This window comes from Lithobates pipiens, unplaced genomic scaffold (genome assembly GCF_037356315.1).
Source record: "Lithobates pipiens isolate NorthernLeopardFrog02 unplaced genomic scaffold, aLitPip1_a1.2 Scaffold_8, whole genome shotgun sequence".
NCBI lineage: Eukaryota > Metazoa > Chordata > Amphibia > Anura > Ranidae > Lithobates > Lithobates pipiens.
This window is the reverse complement of record NW_027507903.1, coordinates 187,533,477-187,553,910: the sequence shown is the minus strand read 5'-3', so window position 1 is coordinate 187,553,910 and position 20,434 is coordinate 187,533,477.

Sequence of the window (20,434 nt, the reverse complement as noted above, 5' to 3'; positions counted from 1 at the left end):
AGTTACAGGTCCAACCAGGATCACTATTTACCCTTTAGTTGTATGTGTAATCCTAAGTAGAGAAAAAATACCATCTAATCCACCTTGTATCCCCCTTGGATTTGCAAGCTATATGAAAATGAAGGTTTTATATACAAAGGGCTTTTATTGATGTTTTGTATACGAGTATATTTTTTGTGTGTTTTTTAACCACTAGCCGACCAGCCACCGCAGTTATACTGTGGCAGGTTGGCTCGGCTGGGCAAATCACCATAGCTGTATGTCGCTCCTTTAAGACATGACAGCAGGCACATATGCATGCAACCAGCGTGTGTCCCTGGAGGCGATGTGGGTAATCAATGGCTATTTTTAGCTCTGATCACTGTATAAATTTCAATTGTCCCAAAATAGTGTCAAAAGTGTTTGATCTGACTGCCGCAATATTGCAGTCCTGATAAAAATCACAGATCACCACCATTACTAGTAAAAATTAATAATAAAAATGACATAAATCTATCCCCTATTTTGTAGATGCTATAACTTTTGCGTAAACCAATCAATATATGCTTATTGCAATTTTATTTACCAAAAATATGTATAAGAATACATATCGGCCTAAACTGAGGAAAAACTATTTTGGCATATTTATTATAGCAAAAACTACAAAAGATAGTGTTTTTTTCAAAATTGTCGCTCTTTTTTGCTTATAGCAAAAAAATATAAAAAACGCAGCAATACCACCAAAAGGAAGCTCTATTTGTGGGGAAAAAAGGACATACATTTTCTTTGGGTACAGAGTCACAAGACCACACAATTGTCAATTAAAGCAATGCCTGGCCTGGTCAGGAAGGTGGCAAATCCTTCCGGGGCTGAAGTGGTTAATAAACATTGCCAAACTAAGAGCACTAGATGATGTTTTTTTTCTCTTTAGGATTACACTTACAAATCTTGTCTTGATATGGTAAATAGCGATAACAGCTAGACCTTAAACTAGAAAGAAAAGTTACTGTGTTCTGTGTACTATGAGAGATATGACAACTAGGGATGAGCTCCGGCGTGTTCGCACACTCCACGTTCAGAGCTCGCCAGGAAGTCGGCGAAGTGCTGCGCTAATCACAGGCAGTGAGACATTGCCCGATCTCTGCAGTTGCGCATAGGGGCAATGTCTCACTGCCTGTGATTAGCGCTGCACTGCGCCGACTTCCTGGCGGGCTCTGCAAGTGGAGTGTGCAGCCACGCCAGAGCTCATCCTTAATGACAACTATTGGTTGGATGCATCTGCCACACTCAACAGGTGGTTGCTGATCTCCTATAGCTACAAAGTTAATTAAGTAGGGTGAGTGCACATTGATATGTACATGTGTGGTGTTGACAAAGAGGAAGGTGTGATCATTGTGCTATTAGGAAAACTGAAAACTGAAGCATTAACTATGCCAGAAAGTAATCTGAGGTTCTCTGGGAGGTGTCATTGCACCAATATGGGGCTTTTACTTGGAAAAATTGCAAAATATAAAGCGCAAATACAAATTAATTTGTGTACTGATACTATGCACTGTTTATAATATTGTTTGATACTCTTTGTGATTTAATTATAATTTACATTAATCAGGTGATATTTACTGGTTTGGTATCGTTAGCTGGGGGATATTTAATTAATTTAAGAATAGAGTGCTGGGGGAGTTAAGTGCTGCACCGCCTTTTCATGTCTTTGTTTATTTTGTGTTTGTGAAATCACAAATTGGTTGAAGTCATATTTTAAATCTGAAAGCTTTTTTTGCTGTGGGGGATATCTTTCACCTATATAACAGCTGTATAATTTTGAATGTATTTGAGAATAAAAAAGCTACAAATCCCATTTTCCCTCATGGCAGAGGGTCTTGCAGTTTCCAAAGGATGACAAGTGCGGTGTTTATTTATTTTTTAAATCAGTATGAATGTATGGATTATCATTTTTTTTTGCATAGTATATAGCATTCCAATTTATAAGTGCTAGCTCTTCAACGTCATAAACTTTTCTCAAGTGACTTATATTGCATTAATTATTATGATATACAGTACTATTATACTCTTAGCAAACCATTTAAAACAAAGGTTTTGTTTCTAGTAACATCAGTTATCTACAAACTAAAGAATAAATACCAGAATAGTACAAGATACTACCATTTTTAATAAATGATCAATAATGTATATGGTGTAGGGTAGTCTTCAGAATCACTGCTCTATAAACAGGAGAAGTCTGTTATCACAAGGGAGAATTCTCAGTTTAAATATCAGAGGTCTTTTTTGTAAACCCAATATTTGCAGTTCAGAAAGTAAGCTCTAGAAAATGACCAACATTTTTCTTGGTTGTAGTACAAAATGTGAATTCGATCTGTTTTACAAATTGAACAATCATCAAATGCAAAAAGATCAAATGCTGAGAATATTAAATGTCATGTGGGTTTTTAAAAATCCACTCCTAACTAGGTAGTTTTTGATCAATAAGCAACCCAGCTGAATATATAACTCAACTTGCTCAGTTATATAAATCAAAATATAGTTTCTAAAAACAACCTTTGAACAATTTGTTTTCAGCATACATTAAATCTTTCTTGGAAGTGCAAGAATGAAGCTGGGATATGTATGCAATAAAGCTGGAGTAGCCATTTGCTGCTAATTTTCCATACTCAGATATGCCACTTTCAATTTATACATTCCAAACTTATAGCACAGAATTTAAATATTAGGCAGAGAGTACACTGACCTGTACATTACCAGGACTACGAAATATCAGATCAGTACATAATTCAGCATGATAAAAAGGGACAGCCTGAAAGCAATCTAAATATTACTTGGAAATAACTAATTAATAAAGTAACACTGGCAGTAAAGCATTTATGTTCCTTTGATGAAGGTGTATGTATACCTTAAAAACAAGTGTTTGCCTTATCATGATTTTCCTAGGGCAGTAACTAGGAAAACTAAGGTCAGACATATGCCGTGGCATCCGTTCTATTAGGGGAGCAGGGGTGCCACCCCCTAAACCATGCGCCCAGCTCCTAATCTACATGCAGGGCACTGGACGCATGGATTCAATGGATTTTTTTGAAGCACATGATTAGAGCCTGAGGCTTTCATAGGCTTAAAAAAAGGGAGGGGTCAGGGCACAGAGCACTGAGCCCTGAGCCCACCCAGTTGTGTGACAATAGCAAATTAATATTTGCTATTGTCTTCCTGCTTCTCCTGCGGGCCAATCAGGAAGCGAGTCTTAAGACCTGATTGGCTGAGAGAAGAAGCGACCATATTGGCTGAGAGCAGGGGGGAGGCACCAAGGAGGAGACCTGGGGGAAACCATGGGCAGCCCGTGGCCTGAATGGGGTAAGCACATGGCTGATGGGCAGATGGACGGACAATTGACCGAGCACTCAGTGGTTAGAGTGACGGGGGTTTGACCGACTGACCGATTGACTGACCGTTTTAATGTGGAGGGTCAGGTGGTTTGTTTGCCGCCCCCCCAAAATAGAGCACCAACCACCTCTGTACATATGGTATATGAGACTATATAAAATCTATACCTAGAGACAGATAAGGTAAAATTCAGGCTCTATGGGTTCTTAATATAATAATCAGAGTGGGAGAAGGAACTGTAGACAGCGCAGACCTAGAAATTAGCAATGAATCTTCACATACAACCTACTGAAGCTGCCTTGCCCTTGCAGTGTACTGGTCCCCAGGCTATGGACATTAAATGTTCTTTACAAGCAGTAAAAGAGCTTTAAAACAAGCCATCCTTGACAAATACTCCAAGGCATCTTTCACACAGGCTCAGGTTGTAGGTTATATGTTAATCTATAGGCAGGAGGCTGTAAATGCATATGTTTACATATTATTGCATATTATTTCCAAGTGCACTGTTATGCAGGCCATACACGGAGTGAAGTTTCTTGCAGGGGACAAAGGAACACCAGGCAGATGGGCAGACAGTGTTCACAGGGGAATCTCTCCTGCCAAGCCATTGTATTCTTCAGGTGGGGGAAGCCTCTAGCAATGATCGCATGCAAAATCAGTCAGGCTGCTTGTACCCAAGTTGAAAATGGAGTTTGAAGCCTAGGACATATACAGACTGCCAGACAATAGGAGTGGTCTACATTGCAATATGTATATGTGGTACATTCTATATTGGCAAAACCAAATGCACCTTTGCCAGACATGTACAGGATCACCTATACTACATTGATGTGGGTCTCCTGTATATGCCTATCTGCAAATATCTACATTTACAACATAGTTTTGATCCAACAGTGGTTTCATTCTTTGGAAAAAATCCCTCAGAACCCACAGGAGGGGATTTTGATAAGATGATCCTAAAAACAAGAGGCAAAATGGAGTTATAGCCAAACAGCTACTATATTCCCTGGGTTCAATACAGCTCTCACCTTTAAACCATTCTTACAAGTCATCCATTTCCATTAAATGACTGTGGTGTGACATTGATATGTATATTCTATATGAGTTCTGCTATACTATGTGAGCTTATATGCAGTCTAACATTTGAAAATGTTGATTTGTAAGGCATGTGTAATTTTAGTTGGACATGCTATAATGCTATATTTTGATGTTTTATTGATATGTATTCATTCCAGTTACATTGGGTCAATCTGCCGGTATTTGATGCAGTCCCATGGAGAACCTTATAGGACAAGGAGACCGATTTGGTCTCCTCGTACGCTTTCCACTGTGCCTTCCCCAGTGGGAAGGGGGCTCTGTACATGTTCTGCCATCCTTCTGGATGCCATTGGATTCAGAGGGTGATCGAATTAATTGCACATGCGCTCGTATGGGGTTACCCACACCAGACATGACATCAATAACCATGCGGCTCAGTCATTTCCGGAGGGATCACACTTACAGAGCCGTGGTGGCAGGCATTGTCTGGGCAGCTGCTCCAGCGGTGATACAGCTATGCGCTATAGATAAGGTGAGCTGACAGCACTATTCATGGGTGCATATATGGAAAATTATTAGCATATGATCTAATGCATGGCTGTCAATGGCATGGATGGATGGGGCTAGTGGTGTTACACCACCTGCTGGTTTCCTATGGGGAGGGTTGGATTGTGGAGGTTTTGATTGTGCGGATACATAGAGGTGGGATTAACCATAAGGGGTATATGTATGTGCTGTGTGTGGTGGGGGCACATATGTGGGAAGTGCCATATGCTTTAGGACACTAGGATTTAGGCTGTGTGTTCATTTTGGAGGGTGTGTGTGTGTGTGTGTGTGTGTGTGTGTGTGTGTGTGTGTGTGTGTGTGTGTGTGTGTGTGTGTGTGTGTGTGTGTGTGTGTGTGTGTGGGTTATGTGTGGGTGCCCCTATGGAGCAATGTGCAGTTGGTGTTTGTTTGTGGTGCAACATTTTGGACCACATGATTGTTGTTTTGCAGAATGTGATGATTTCAATGCATGGTACCATCAGTTGGTGGCCCACTATATACCACCACATCAGTTTTTTTTATGCTTGGATTTGACCATTAGGGATGGGCGAACAGTTCGACCGAACTTTGATTGTTCGGATATTCGGAGAACAACGAACATTATGTGGTGTTCGCGGCAAATTTGAAAACGCAACACCACATTAAAGTCTATGGGACACTAAAATGAAGAACCAAAGTGCTCATTTTAAAGGCTTATATGCAAGTTATTGTCATAAAAAGTGTTTGGGGACCCGGGTCCAGCCCCAGGGGACATGTATCAATACAAAAAAAGTTTTAAAAACTGTATTTTTTTTGGGGAGCAGTGATTTTAATAATGATTAAAGTGAAACAATAAAAGTGTAATAATAAAAAAGAAAAAGTTTTCGGGACTTTAAATGAGGCTGGCACTAAAGGAATGCCTGCCTCCACCCCTATCAATAATATGTAAGGGGAGAGAACAGAATTGGGACTTTAAATGAAGCACACATCAGTAAAAGAGTAAGTCAAGTGACTATAATATTTATTTAATAAAGTCCATGATATGTTATACAACATAAAAAGGGTGTAAATGAGAAAAAAACTAAACTAAAATGATTGGTGAGTGAGCTAAATATGACTTTTTTTCTCATTTACACCCTTTTTCTTTTCATGTTATTGTGATCACTGTCTTTAGCTAAGTTGTTAGTTCACTCATGTTTTTCCCTTTTTAATTTTAATTTTAAATTATTTTTATTTTATTTCATTTCTATTTTTATATATATTTAATTTATTTTATTTTTTTTTGCTCCCTCTTTTCTGGCCCCTTGTCACTTCACCTTACTAATTTTCTATACACACATATTTTACATAAAGACAGATCCTTATCTGGTCTGTTACACATAGATTCCTCATATAGATATTTGCATCTATTTCACAGGCATTGCATCTACCCACCCTGGAAGTGCCTATGTTGGTGGTTACCTTTCCCGCCGGCTGCCTCGGTGCCTGGTGGCTATGCACTGCGGCTCTTTTTGCGGACCCAGATGCTGTTTTACTGGCCCGCTGATGCAGACGTGAGTTGGACGCCCAGCCTTAAAATTAATTATAATAATCAAATTACCTTGTCAATTTTTATGTAATAATTCAATTCATCATTTTTTTATTTTTATATATAATTTGCAGAATTATTCCATGATGCATGCTCCTGATGAGCGGTTGGAATACCGCGAAACGCGTAGAGCCGTTAGCCATTATCCTTTATCTCAACCATGGAATATCAAGATTTATATGATCCTCTCCGTTTTATAATTTATTATTTAGGCATTGTTAATCGATTTTTTAATCTATTATTCACTTACCATGGTTATCCTGCCCATTTAGGGTTCAACCACAGTAGGATACGTTTATACATGCATTTACTGCTTCTTGTGTTTTATGTGAATGTGTATTGGATTGTAATTTACCGTGTAATATTAGTCCATGAGTTATTGTGTGGAGGCTGTATGCCCAGAGCATTTTAGAGGTTGATGCCCAAAATGGTTGTATAACATATCATGGACTTTATTAAATAAATATTATAGTCACTTGACTTACTCTTTTACTGATGTGTGCTTCATTTAAAGTCCCAATTCTGTTCTCTCCCCTTACAAATAAAAGTGTAATATTTCTTTAAATTTCATACCTGTGGGGTGTCTATAGCATGCCTGTAAAGAGGCGCATATTTTCCATGCTTAGAACTGTCCCTGCACAAAGTGTCATTTCTGCAGGAAAAAAAGTAATTTAAAATCACTTGCAGCTTTAATGAATTGCCGGCTCCCGTAATACAGAGAACAGTCATTGAGAGTTATTGATAAAAAAAAGTGTGGGGTTCCCCCAAATTCAATTACCAGGCCCTTCAGGTCTGGTATGGATATTAAGGGGAACCCCGCATAAAATAAAAAAAAAAAGACGTGGAGTTCCCCCTAAATATCCATACCAGACCTGAAGGGTCTGGTATGAATTTTAAGGGGAACTCCACGCCAATTAAAAAAAAAATGACATTGAGTTCCCCCTAAAAATCCATACCAGACCCTTTATCCGAGCATGCAACCTGGCAGGCCGCAGGAAAAGGGGGGGACGAACCGTACCAGGCCACATGCCCTTAACATTGGGAGGATGCTTTGGGGGTCACAGGCCCCTCAAAGCACCTTGTCCCCATGTTGATGAGGACAAGGGCCTCATCTCCACAACCCTGGCCAGTGGTTGTGAGGGTCTGCGTGCAGGGGGCTTATCAGAATCTGGAAGCCCCCTTTAATAAGGGGACCCCAGATCCCGACCCCCCTGTTTTAAATGGTAAGGGGGTACAAAAGTACCCCTACCATTTCACAAAGAAAGTGTAAAAGAATGTTAAAAAAGACAAACGCATTTTTGAAAAAGTCCTTTATTAAAAATAAAAAAAGATTCCAGTGGTGGTAATCCACTCTTGCTATCCAGCGATGGCTGATCTGATCCAGCGATGGGTGATCTCTCCATCCAGCGCAGCACAGTCCATCCATCCTTCCTCTGTCTCCACTGGCGGAGACACTGCGGGATCCCGGCAACCTGACATTTCTTATATGAGGAGGGCGGGGCCACCCGTCACCTGACCCCACCCCCTCTGATGCAAGTGGGGAACCCTGGCTTCCCCAATGACGTGTGGGTGACCCCGCCCCCTCTGATGTAACAGAAACCTGCGTTTGCCGCAAGATCACTTTTATTGGCTCCAGTGCCCTCCACCTCTTACCAGAGCCACCAACAGCGGAGATGATTGGGTCTGTTCTCCTGTTAGGCATGGAGACGAGTGAGGGGAAGATGGCCCCTACCTGTCTCCATATCATTGCAGGGCGAAAGCGATGTCAAAACATCACTTCCGCCCATATCTCTTAAAGGGAATTTTTTTTAAAATGACATTTATTTTTTTTATTTTTTTTAGTCCGTCTCACAGATTTGAAACATGTTCTATTTCTAGGTCCGTCTGATTTTTTATTTTTTTTTATGATGAATGATCGGATTAGCCCACACACGGATTGTTCGATGGACTGATTCTGTCGCACCTAGTCTGCCGGAAAGTCCGGTCACGTGTATGCGGCATTAGTGACATTTTTTTTAAAGAACAATGTAAAAATAAAAAATAAAAGGTAAAATAAAAAAAAATTTTTTTATAAACACGCCCCATCCCGCCGAGCAGAAGTGAACACATACGTGAGTAGCGCCCGCATATGAAAACAGTATTCAAACCCCACATGTGAGGTATTGCCTTGATCCGTAGAGTGAGAGCAATAAATATAGCCCTAGACCTCTGTAACTAAAAACATGCAACCTGTAGAATTTTTTTTAAACAACGCCTATGGAGATTTTTAAGGGTAAAAGTTTGTCGCCATTCCATGAGCGGGCGCAATTTTGAAGCGTGACATGTTGGGTATCAATTTACTCGGTGTAATATTATCTTTCACAATATAAAAAAAAATGGGCTAACTTTACTGTTGTCTTCAAACTACGGCCCTCCAGTTGTTCAGGAACTACAATTCCCCTCATGCCTAGTTATGTCTGTGAATGTCAGAGTTGTGCAATACCTCATGGGATGTGTAGTTCTGCAACAGCTGGAGAACTGTAGTTTGAAGATTCCTGATCGCTCTAGCATGTCTTGAAAAAAGGTGGGATCTCATGTGCCTTTTATAATGCCTAAGAAAAAAAGTGGGTCATGGCACATCTACATTCCAAATTTGGCACTTAAGATGGTCATGCACTATGCAATCTGATTGGCCAATCTCTGTACAACTCGATATTTTGGAAATATAGGTAATATGAAGATACACTTGAACAATTAATTCAAATTATAGGAAATCAAACAGGCTCTTGCTGTAAATCTATTTTTTTAAAGATCTAACTGATTGCAGTGTATGGTCACCTTTAAAGATCAAGATCAGAAAATATTAATTTATTAAGTTATATTATAATTTTACTGTTGTCTTATTTTTTAATTCAAAAAAGTGTATTCTTTCCCCCAAAAAAGTGTGCTTATAAGACCGCTGTGCAAATACGGTGTGACACAGTATTGCAACGACCGCCATTTTATTCTCTATGGTGTTATAAAAAAATATATAATGTTTTGGGGTTCTAAGTAATATTTTAGCAAAAAAAGTCTTTAACTTGTAAACACCAAATTTCAGAAAGAAAATTGGTTCTTAAGTGGTTAAAATGTGAAATGCATTGCAGATACATAAATGCAAAAAAAAAAAAAAAAAAAAAACGAATTTTACTTAATGGTTGTATATATATAGAAATATTTTTCAAAACTCCAGAGATCTGGGGTGGTTAATCTCCTGAACTGGAAATGTGGGCTTATATTGGTAAGACTAGAGGGTATTTCTGGAAAATAATTTTACCATGTTTATGCCTTTACAAATGGCAGTTTTCAGGCTACCATTGGCAGACATTTTGCTGAGAAAATATAGGAATCAAAAAAGTTTTCATATGTGTGGTATTAGAGGGAGTTCATCCACATCTTACAGGGAGCAACCAATATATAGAATGTAAATGGATTTCCCAATAAGGGATGGGCAAGCGGTTCAGCCCAAGCATAAGTTCGGGCCGAACATTCGCTGTTCAGATGTTCATCGAACAACAGAACAAAAGGGTCGTACGACCATTTGTTTGGCCCCTGAACTAACCACAATGTGCTGCTGTGCTGAACAGTGCATTGTAAGAACAGATTGGCTGAAGCAGTGAAAGGGCCCATCAGGGCACAGAGCACTGTCAGAGTCATGATTGGATACTGTTATAGTTTCAGTGTAGTGCAGAGAGACTGTCAGTAATCTTGACATTATGTATAACTAGAGTAGCGTTGAACACCATCTATTTTACTACCAGTTTAACGCCATTTACTTCTGTGTGCGTTATTGTAAGTTTAACACCATATTGTTTTGTGTGCATTACTGCCAGTTTAAGGCCATATCATTTTGCGTGCGTTACTGACAGTTTAACACCATATAGTTCTGTTTGGTGCACCAAACACCTCTTTACATTAATTAAAGTACATCCATGTACAGATTTCAACTACTTTAAATTTGCTTATAAGCACCACCCCCTCCCTCTCAATAATGTCTGGGAGGACAACAAGGAGAGGCAGACATTCCCTTGGCACTGTAAAGAGGCCAGCAACAAATGTGTCCACAGGCAAAGGTGGACGTGCGGTCAATCCTCAGGCAGGGCATCATTTCCTCTGTTTGTTTAGTGATTTTTCCCATGTTATCCAGCGTGCTTTCAGAACGGCATTCAGTGCTGCAGGAGGTTTCTTTCCTGAGTGATCATAGAACGCGTCTGACACAGACTCTGTGGACCATTTGACTTTTATAAAAATGAATAAGTCCTGGATGCTGATGTCACTGATTAGGTCTTTTTGGTATGTGGATTCTCTGCAGAACTTTGAAGCTGCTTAGCTTTGAGGGTGTTCAATCATTTCTTCTGGAAGAATGTTTTTGGTATAGGTTTCATGGGCACAATTATCACCCAAATACCAATTTTTCAGCACCTGTTTGACAAAGTCAAAGTGACACCAGAATATAGCCAAAAAATCTCTAATCTTGTTCCCAGTGTTCCCACACTGCCTCCCCAGCTGTTGCTGAGCAAAATAAAGGCAGCTTGCATGGAACATGTCATTTTTTGGGGCTTCATAAATGCAATTATTGCTGCAGCAGATTCTAGACATGGTACAGATCTTCCGCTTTACAGGTTGACTAAGGGGACCCCCCAGGCATTATATTGGAAGGAATTTTTCATTTCACTTTAAAAATCTAAAAATCACTGCTCATTTAAAAATTTAGTTTTTCACAAACATTTTTTTTTAATTGATACGTCCCCCAGGGCAGGACCTGGAACCCTATAACCATTGTATGCCCAATTACTTGCATATAAGCCTTCAAAATGGGTACTTTTTGACATTTGGGTCCCATTGACTTTAATGGTGTTCACTATTCGGCTCCGAACTTTTGCGGTGATCGAAAGTTCTCGTGCAAGCTGAACAGGGGTCTATTTGGCCCATCCCTATTCCCAACTAAAGGCTACCGGTACACTTGGCTTAAAAGAAAAGTATTGCCAAAGCTTTTTTTAGCTATAATTCTTCTATGGGTCACAGGAGTGCAGTTTGTTCTGCACTCCTATGATCCATTTTCAGCCGATAGAGGGCTAAAGATCACTCCCGGCTGACATCACGGAGCTAGTCATGGCTCTGAAAAGATCCCAATCATATGGTCAGGATCCACAAGAAGTCTAGACCGGCATCTGGGTCAGTCTCTCTGCCAGTGGCTGAGAGCCTGAGGCAGTCATTTGTGCCCGTCCCACAGCCAAGCATTCCAGTGAGCACCACTGATTGCTCAGTTCTCAGTTTTAGAGGTGGTGGGGACAGCTGCAACTCGGGTGCCTGAGAGAAGAGGAGGAGGCACAACTCTGAGGCAGGATGTCCTCTAGGGGGCAGCGTAAGGGCAGCCACCCTATTGCATCATGCTACAGAGCTCCACAGCTACAGGGTGCTGCTGACTCCCCACTGACCTTTAAAAGTTCCTTGGTGTGGGCCTTTTTTTGACACATGTGCAGCAAATCGCACCATTGCTGTTTGCAACCTATGCCTGAAGTGGATCAAGTGTGTCCAGAACAGCAGCCACTTGGGCACCACATGCTTGACCAGAGATATGATGACCTGCCATGCAGTCTGTTGGCAACACTTGAAAGACCCACATCAAAGAAAAAGGTTGACTTCTTGCTCCTCATCTGGAATTTCCAACCTAACTATACCTCCAGTCCTCTCAAAAACCTGCACTGATAAATATGAAGGTATAGCAATAGGTGTCCCAAGTGCTTGCAGTCAATCTGCTAGCAGTACACCATCATCTGATTTAAGCAGGCAAATTTCCCTACCCCAGTTGATGAACCATAAAAAGAAATTTGGTCCCAGCCATCCACATGCTCAGCGTCTAAATGCTAGCTTGGCCAAATTTCTAGCACTGCAACTGCTGCCTTTTCTTCTGGTAGACTCTGCCCCTTTTCGTGAATTTGTGGAATGTGCTGTACCTCAGTGGCAGGTTCAAAAACACCATTTCTTTTCATGGAAGGACCTGTTCCTGAGCCCAACAAGAGTTATGCCCCGTACACACGAGAGGGATTAAGTCTGACAGACTTCCGACGGAGTTCTAGCGGAGTTCCGCCGGAGTTCTGGCGGACTTTTCGACCGAACGGACTTGACCACACACCATCACACCAAACTCCGACGGAGTCGAACGTGATGACGTACGACTGGATTCGACGTAGGAAGTTCATAGACAGTAGCCAATAGCTGCCCTAGCGTCGGTTTTAGTCCGTCGGAGTAGCACACACACGAGCGAATTTTTCGAAGGGGACCGGGTCCGGCGGAGTTCCGTCGGGAAAATTTGAAGCATGCTTCATTTCTAAAGTCCGTCAGACTTTTGCGAAGCTAAAGTCCGTTGCAGCCCACACACGAGCGGATAGTCCGCCGGACTCAGTCCGTCGGAGTTTGGATGTCGAAAAGTCCGCTCGTGTGTACGGGGCATAACTGTGAGGAGGAGTTAGTGTTCTGGTACCACCAACACTTAAGGCCCAATTTTTCTGCAGAGTATAAAGTGCAGTCCGTATAGTATATATACACTGCAGTTAAGAGTATATAGTGCAGTCAGTGTAGTGTGTGTATATATAATACAGAGCATGGTATAGTGCAGTGCACAGTATATAATATATTGTATTGAAGTGGTTAAGGGGAACCCTATGAAAGAATTTAAAAAAACAGCATGGGCTCCCCTTCATAGCCCATACCAGGCCCTCTGGGTCTGGTATAGATTTTTAGGGGAACGCCACGGCAAAAAGAAAAAAATGTGTGGAGTCCCCCCAAAATCCATATAATGCCCTTCGTGTCTGGTGTGGATTATAAGGGGAAACCTACACCAAAATTTAAAAAAAACAGTGTGGGGCCCCCTAAAATCAATACCAAGCCCTTCGAGTCTGGTATGGATTTTAAGGGGAACCCCATGCCAAAATGTAAAAAAATGGCATGGGGTTCCTTTCCAAAATCCATACCAAACCCTTATCCGAGCAAGCAGCCACGGAAGACCAGGAAAGGGGGGAAAGAGCAAGCGTCCCCCTTCTGAACCATACCAGGCCACTTGCCCTCAACATGGGGAAGGTGTTTTGGAGTCCCCCCAAAGCACTTTGTCCCCATGTTGATTGGGACAAGAGCTTCATCTCCATGACCATTAACAAGGGGGGCCCCCAGGTCACGCCCCCCATGTGAATGGGTATAGGGTATGTTGTACCCCTTCCCATTCACTAAAAAAGTGTAAAAAAAGTAAAAACAGTTTTTGACAATTCCTTGATTAAAAAAAGTGTCTTGCGATGTCCATCCATCTTTAATCACAGTGCCGATGGACCAAAAAATAGAAAAGAAAAAAAAAGCTCTGCCTTGATGGGAGGCTTCCTGCCGACTGCTGTCTCTTGGCTGTGACAGGTGTTATATAGGCAAGGGTGGGGCCACCTGATGATGAAGCCAGGTGACCCCACCCCCTTCTGATGTCACATGGCATCAGAGGGGGCAGGGTCACCTGTTTACATCCCAAGGTGGCCCTACCCTTGCCTATTGCCCATTCACTTGGGGGGCAGGATCTGTGGGCCCCCTTGTTGAAGGGGGCTTCCAGATTCAGATAAACCTCCCGCCCGCAGACCCCAAAACCACCGGGCAAGGTTGCGGGGGTGAGGCCTTTGTCCCCATTAACATGGGGAAAATGTGCTTTGGGGGACCCCATTTTGAGGGCAAGCAGTCTGGTATGGTTCAGTAGGGGGGCACTCGCTGGTCCCCCCTTTCCTAGCCTGCCATGGCTGCTTGCTCGGATAAGGGTCTGGTATGAATTTTTGGGGGAACCCCATGCCATTTTTTTGGAGTGGGGTTCCACTTAAAATCCATACAAGACCTGAAGAACCTGGTATAAATTATGAGGGGGACCCCGACGCCATTTTCTTTTTACATTTTGACACGCTTTTTTTTGCATTGATTTTTCATCTATATTACCGGGAGCTGACAATACATTACAGCCACAAGAAATTTTAAATGACATTTTTTCCTTTAGAAATGTCATTTTACTGCGGCACAGTAAAACACATGAGAAAGATGTGCCACTTTACATGCAGACTAAGAGAACCCCTAGGCACAATATTTAAAGGAATATTGCATTTTTATTTCATTTTAAGCATTATTAAAATCACTGCTCCTGATAAAACTGCCATTCTAAAACCTTTTTTTTTTTTTGACCCGGTCTGTTCGTATTTTCTGATGTTTGGCTCATCCTTAGTCATTAGTGAGTTTTTATAGGGCTGTTTCAAGGAATGTTGTGTGGAACCAGACTGTAAGAGGTCCAAAACTTTGTTATTAACCACTTCAATACCAGGCACTTTCACCCCTTCCTGCCCAGGACAATTTTGATCTTTCAGTGATGTGAATGATAATTCATGGAACACTGTACCCAAACTAACTTTTTATCATTTTCTTCCCACAAATAGAGCTTTCTTTTGGTGGTATTTGATCACTTCTGCGGTTTTTATTTTTTGCTAAACAAACTAAAAAAGACTGACATTTTTGAAAAAAAAAAGTTTTTCTTTTTTTTTTAATAAAATTTTGTTTTCTCCTTCACTGATGGGCACTGATGAGTCGGTACCAATGGGTACTGATGCGTTGGCACTGATAAGGTGGCACTGGTGGGCACTGATGAGGAGGAACTGATCTGTAGAATTGATGGGCACTGATAGGCGACATTGCTATCCGCACTGATGGGCACCGATAGGTGGCACTGATAGACGGAATTGATGGGCACTGACAGGGGCACTGCGTGGCACTGATAGGCAGCACTGATTGGCACTGACAGGTGGCATTGATGGACACTAATAGATGACACTGAGGGGCAGCCCTGATTGGGCAGGTAATGCCAAGTGTTAATATTGGGCACCTATTGGCACTCTGATGGACACTGGCAATATGGTGGGCACTGACTTGCACTGTGGTGGGCACTGATTGGCACTTTATTAGGCACTGGCAGGGGATTATGATGGGGCACTGACTGGGCACCAATTGGCAGCGTATGGGTACATTTGATGGAGGTTGTGTTGATAATCGGTGTGCTGACTATCAGCACAGACCCCACTTAGGACAGGGAGAGCCGCCAATTTGGCTCCATTTCAGGGACGAATTCAGGCATAGAATTGGCCCTGATTCATCCCAGAAACAGGAAATAAGGATGCACAGCGCTCCTGTGCGATCCGCAGCGGGTTATAGTGTGAATCAGCCTAAATGCTATGATAATGTTATGCAATATGTTTCTAAATGTGCACAAGATTAATGAGCATGCTATATATACAGTATAGTATCTCACAAAAGTGAGTACACCCCTCACATTTTTGTAAATATTTTATTATATCTTTTCATGTGACAACACTGAAGAAATTACACTTTGCTACAATATAAAGTAGTGAGTGTACAGCTTGTTTTAAAGAGTAAATCAGCGGTCCCCTCAAAATAACTCAACACTGTCATTAATATCTAAAACGCTGGCAACAAAAGTAAGTACACCCCTAAGTGAAAATGTCCAAATTGGGCCCAAAGTGTCAATATTTTTTGTGGCCACCATTATTTTACAGCTCTGCCTTAACTATCTTGGGCATGGAGTTCACCAGAGCTTCACAGATTGCCACTGGAGTGCTCTTCCACTCCTTCATGACGACATCATGGAGCAGGTGGATGTTGCGCTCACCCCCCTTTCATTTGAGGATGCCCCACAGATGGTCAATAGGGTTTAGGTCTGGAGACATTCTTGGCTAGTCCATCACCTTTACCCTCAGCTTCTTTAGCAAGGCAGCGGTCATCTTGGAGGTGTGTTTGGGGTCATTTTCATGTTGGAATACTGCCCTGTGGCCCAGTGTCTGGAGGGAGGGGATCATGCTTTGCTTCAGTATGTCACAGTACATGTTGGCAATCATGGTTCCCTCAATAAACTGTAGCTCCCCAGTGCCGGCAGCACTCATGAAGCCCCAGACCATGACACTTCCACCACCATGCTTGACTGTAGGCAAGACACACTTGACTTTGTACTCCTCACCTGGTTGGCGCCACACACGCTTGACACCATCTGAACAAAATAAGTTTATCTTGGTCTCATCAGACCACAGGACATGGTTCCAATAATCCATGTCTGCTTGTCTTCAGAAAACGGAATGCATTCTTTACTTTCAAAAGATTTTATTTTATGATAAAGGCACTTACAAAAATACACCAGAATAATAAACAATCTTCAGCAGGGAGGGCCCGCTGTCACAATGTAAGTATTGAAAACAGGAGACAGTAGTGAAAGACAAACAAAATCAAATGGGTACAGACATCTTGCCCCGCCTCAGCGAGGGGCTAAACAAATAAAGAGAAAAACACGGGGTAAACCCCCGTGGGGAGCCCATCCAATAGAACCGTAAGGGGTAGCAACCAGGAGCCCCCACCCCGACACCCCTAAGAGGGAACTTGCTGTGCCAGGATGGGGGAGTACCCTCCCGGGACCCCCCCTCTCAGAGGGAAAAATAATTCGATGGGCCGTCCACAGTGGGCACCGCAACATTCAATTGGACTGTACGGTGAACCTGTCAATTATAGCTCTGTTGAGCAAACCACAAACACAGAACATCTAGAGGGACAGAGGAGAGAAGAGAGGAGGAAAAGAGAAGGACAGAGGGGTAAAGGGAGGTAAGCTATGTCCTAAAAGGTTGGAGGGGTACAGTGGAAGAATGTTTAGCACTCAATGTAAGAGGGGGAGCTTTAGGGGTGAGGTCTGGTCACTAAAGTAGAGCCTGGGGGCACCCCAGGCAGCAGACATATTCCCATGTAACGGGCCCAAGGGTCCCACACCTTTCTGAATTTAGGCGTGGTATCTGACAGAATGCCTGACAGTTTTTCTTGGGATATTATCCAAGATATCTTCCTCTTAACTGCGAGGAAGGAGGGTCTGGGTTGCTTCCAGGCGGAAGCAATCGCAATTTTGGCTCCTAAGAGTATAAAATATGTTAGTTTCTGAGTGTTACCAGGCAACAAAGGAGCAGGGGCATTGAGTAACGCAACCTCTGGAGTTCTTGGAACCCGGCAGCCTGTGACTATGTAAATCAAGTTAAAGATTTTAGTCCAGAACGATCGAAGCCTAGGGCATTCCCACCAGATGTGGATCATGGAGCCACGGAGTTGGCACCCCCTAAAACATAAGGGGTTAGCCGTGGGGTAGATTTTGGCTAGCCTGGCTGGAGTGAGGCTAGGGCCAGCTGCCAGGTTTCAAGACTGCCAGAGGTCTGGAGATCAGATTCCCATGCCGTCATATAAGGGGATTTGCCCGTTGGGGCAGTGAGAGCCGCATAGATTACTGAAATACCACCCCTCTGCTCCTTGATCTTACCACACCAGGCTTCGTATTCAGTAAAGGGAGGAGGAAGGGGTTTGTTCTTCCAAAGCGAGTTTAAAAAGTGAGATATTTGTTGGAAGTGGAACCTCTCTGAGTCTGGTAGCTTTAAGTGTTCAATACAATGAGCCAGGGAAATCGGACCCCTTGAATTGAAAAAGTGACCTATCCGGTATAATCCCTTGTCCAACCACCATCTGAAGGCCTCAATGTCCAGGCCAGGGGGAAAGTCATAATTACGGAACATGTGGGCAAGGGGTCTTAAAGTGGAGACTAGGGAAGGCTCTTTGCGGAGACCGTCCCATAGGGCGCAGGAGTGAGAGAGGGATGGGGACATAATGGGAGGCCTGGCTTTGGGCGGGCACCACAATAGAAAATCTAGTGTAAAAGAGGGTACGGAGCAGCGTTCAATGGACAGCCAATCCGGTTTCTCGTATTTGGAGTAGATCGTGGAGAGTTGGGCTAGGCGAGCTGCAAGGTAGTATTTGTGAAGGTTAGGCAAGCCCAACCCCCCCTGCGTCTGTGCAGGAATAGCGTGTTTTGCGAGAGACGGTACCCCTTGTTGCTCCAAATATATTTCAGTATTTTGCTTTGCAGAGAGCAGAGGTGGTCCTTCCGGACTGGTATTGGAAGGGCTCGGAAATAGTATAGGATTTTGGGAAGAAGGGTCATTTTTATGGAGTTAATCCGGCCAAGCCAGGAAAGTTCGTGTTTAGACCATGAGGAGAGATCAGTTTCCAGCTGTCTGTATAATTTGGGGTAATTGTGGGCATACAACATCTCCATTTTAGGTGTAAGGGAGATACCCAAGTATTGGATGGCAGTATCACTCCATTGGAATGGAAAGGATTGTTTGAGTGAGAGAACTTGGTGGGTGGGGAGAGAAATATTCAAAGCCACAGACTTAGAGTAATTAACCCGCAAGCCTGAGACCTTGGCAAAGTCGTCTAGTACTGGGGATAAGTTGGGAAGGGTTGTGAGGGGGGAAGTAAGGAATAACAGTATGTCGTCCGCAAAGAGTCCGCATTTGTGCGTTTGACTACCGCACTGGACACCTCCAATGTCTATGTTGTGGCGGACTGCTATCGCTAGTGTTTCAATGGCTATTGCAAATATGAGGGGAGATAGGGGGCACCCTTGTCTGGTCCCCCTGGTAATGGGAATTGGAGTGGAAAGGTATCCCTGAATTCGAATTTGGGCCCTCGGCTGGGAGTATAAGGCCCGTAATAAGCCAAGGAAGCGAGCCCCAAATCCCCACCTGTCAAAGAGCTGGAAGATGTACTGCCAGGAGACCGAGTCGAAAGCCTTCTGGATATCTAAGGAAAGGAGGAAGCCAGATTGTTTGGGTCCCCCTTCCCAATTAGACTGCAGAATGGAGATAATATCGATCGCCCTCCGAATTTAATCATGTCCCTCTCTGCCAGGGATAAAACCAACTTGGTCCTTGTGGACGTAGCGTCCGATAAAGGAGGCCAGCCTATTGGCCATAACTTTCGTGAGAATTTTGAGGTCATTATTAATGAGGGAAATCGGTCTGTAGTTGCTGACATCCTCCAAGTTCTTGCCAGGTTTGGGGATGACCGTGATATACGCCGTGTTAAGGTGGGGATCTAGGGGGCTTCCATTAGCTGTATGATTACCGAGATTGGCCAGGTGGGGGGCAAGCGTATTGGCAAAGGCTTTATAGTAAGGGATCGAAAGACCGTCGGTGCCTGGGGCGGAGCTTTTTTTGAGTTCCTTTATGACTCCCAATATCTCCTCCACCTGGAAGGGGCATTCCATGACTTGTTTGTGAACATCCGATAAGACAGGGATGGGGAGTCCCTCCAAAAACTTTGGAAGGAGGTTTGCTTTGGGAGATGGGGGGCTGCTGTAAAGAAAGGTGTAAAAGTCCTGAAAGGCATTCAGAACTGTGACCGGATTAGACGTGGGCGGGTGTCCTGCACTTCTGATCCGTGGGAGGGTGCTTAGCTTGGTTCTAGGGGAGAGTCTATTAGCCAGGAGTGTGCCTATTTTATCCGCCTGTGAGTAAAACTTGTGGCCAGACCACCTAACCGATTTTTCTGCTTTCGTGGTGAGGGCGAGATTAAGTTCTAAGTGAATCTTGTCAAGCAAGGAGGTGGGGGTGCGGAGGGGGTCCTTTTTGTGAAGAGCCCTGAGTTTAGAGTATTCCTCTTCTAGCTTCAGGATGGTTGATTGCCTTTCCCGTTTTATTTGAGTTCCTAATTGAATGAGTTTTCCCCTAATAAACGCTTTGTGCGCCGCCCACAGGGTTTCGGGGGAGACATCAGGTGTCGCATTAATAGAGAAATATTCCTGCAGTGCTTTGTCGAGATCCATAACTCGTGATGGCTCTGATAGGAGAGATTCGTTTAACCTCCAATGCCTGGGGTGTCTCCCACTCGAACCCCCGAGGGCCGTCACAATTACCAGCGAGTGATCCGAGATCACTGTGTCAGTGATGGAGGCTTTGAGCACCCTGGGAAGGAGCGAGGAGGGGACAAGTATGTGGTCAATCCGTGCATATGAAT